The sequence below is a fragment of the Alligator sinensis genome, unplaced genomic scaffold (genome assembly GCF_000455745.1).
Source record: "Alligator sinensis unplaced genomic scaffold, ASM45574v1 scaffold1329_1, whole genome shotgun sequence".
NCBI lineage: Eukaryota > Metazoa > Chordata > Crocodylia > Alligatoridae > Alligator > Alligator sinensis.
In genome coordinates this window covers 698655-700640 of record NW_005842460.1, presented here as the reverse complement: position 1 = coordinate 700640, position 1986 = coordinate 698655, and the positions used below count along the sequence as shown (strand labels likewise).

Here is a 1986-nt window from a genome sequence, read left to right as displayed (position 1 = left end):
AATCTAGACTGGGATTTTCAAAGGCCTCTAACAGGTTCTCAACATTCAGAGTTGCATCAATTTAACTAAAGCTGCTACTTTAAAATAAGGCAATACATCTGGCACGGAAGGCTCTTATTTTGGTGAAACTAAATTGGAATAAGCCTGGCTTAAAACCGATTTGAGCTGACATCAAAGACAGCCGAGGCCAAGATAAAGACTCGCCATGCAGAGTTTGCATCTATTTATTTATTAAATATATATGCTTCCCTTCCCAATTGAAGCTCAGGGCAGCTCACAACATCTGAACCACACAATATTTCTGTGTAGACAAGACCTAAGTGAGTTAGAGAAGACACAAGAGAATGCAGTGTTTCTTTTCACATCACCAGCCCTTGGGACAAAACCACTCTTTGTCCACTGAATGAGGCAAGCTTCCTCAGTGTTGCCTTTCTCCCTGAATACTGCCCTGAAGAGAACTTCTCCAAGGAAGAAATTCCCTGTCTGGGTCTCCATTCAGCCCTTGAATTTTCCTCTTCCAGCGTGGTCGCACTGTCGCTAACCCCAGCGCTGGGGATCCAGGTCTGGGTACCAGGATCAGCTTTGCCCAAGGTATAACAGGTCACACTACAGACTCGGACTGAAGTAGCAGCTTCATCACTGGCCCTTCAGGGCGGCACTAGGACTTCTGGGGACACAGTTCATGCTTTAGTGCCAGTCAGAGACTTTTTTTTTTTTGCAATATATTGTGCAAGAAAAGGACTCTCTTCCTTGAGCCCTTTTGCTGAAGCGCTCATAGCCATTCAGCTCAGTCCGGGAAACCACCGGCTCTGCTCTGAACTGAAGTCCACCCGGTACAGGCAGTCCTCGACTTACAACGTTTCGAGTGACAACGAACGGCACTTACAACATTTATAAATTGACACCCTGTTTCGACTTTCTGATGTCAGTTTTGACTTTACGACGCTTGATCCGACGCCATGCCACACTGGTGAGCAAGCCTGGTGTGTCGCCCATCGCCCTGGAGAACATCTGTCCCAACTTCCCTGGACGCTTTCTTGAAGAAAGCAGACGAGACTCCAGAAAAACCTGCAGCTAAGACACCTGAGAAGACTTCAGCCAAGAACCCTTCAAAAAGTCCAACTGAGAGCCCTTCAAAAAGTCCAGCAAAGTCACCTCCAAGAAGTCCTTCCAAATCAATACGATTGCTATTTATGATATACACACATGAATGTAGCGATATTACTCATCTGTAAATGACTGTGTACAAAATTCTGGGTTATTTGACCCAGAAAACAGGGTATTGGTTCACGAACTAATCTCCCATTTATAACATTGTTCCTATGGGAAAATCGGCTCCGAGTTACAACACGTGTCAACTTAAGACGCGGTTGTCAGGAAGCAATCGCCATAAGTCCGAGGACCGCCCGCATGGTGATTGCTCAAACTTCCGATGCCGACGCCCAGGTTCTTCGGCTAAATGCGATGGATGAGACTGAGCCAAGAGCTGGAAAGAATTGCTCAGTGCAAGCTGTCAGGCCCAAAAGAACAACTTTTCCAACTCTCAAGCCAGTCAAAGAAAAGTTACTGTGTGTATACCGAAGCGCCGGGCCTGCCTGTGTCCACGGGCTCCCCGACGTTAAGGCCACGCTCGCTTCCAAGAGACCCGTGGAGGACACGCCAGCTCCCTGCCCCTCCCGAGGAGGCTGGAGGCCCTGGCCAGTCACTTGCTCCCATGTCACCGGGGAATGCATGGCCTGAACCTGGGGGAGCAGCACCAGCCACGAGGTCTGCTCCCACCTGCTGCCTTGCCTCTCAGGCAAGTGGCAGCCCCACGCGCATGCGCAGGACGGTTGTGGGTTCCCCGCGCTGACGTCAGGGGCGGTGCCGCCGGGGGGGCGGAGCCTCAAGGGGGCGGGGTGGGCCGAGAGCAGCTGAGCCGCGCGTTCCAGGCGGCGACAGGTGCGCGGAGGCGCTCGCGGCCGCAGGTGAGTCCCGGGGGGCGGC

The 1986-nt window shown here is 51.5% G+C and overlaps 1 protein-coding gene across 3 annotated transcripts in view; it reads left to right on the top strand.

Annotated features, from left to right (window-relative positions):
- Positions 1-1891: 1891 nt before the first annotated feature.
- LIMA1 (LIM domain and actin binding 1) overlaps positions 1892-1986 on the top strand; it is a 34825-nt gene continuing 34730 nt past the window's right edge. For all 3 annotated transcript variants that reach the window (XM_014523228.2, XM_025212408.1, XM_006030724.2), the window contains exon 1: positions 1892-1967. The gene's annotated coding sequence lies outside the window, so the exon portion shown is untranslated. The remainder of the gene's footprint in view (positions 1968-1986) is intronic.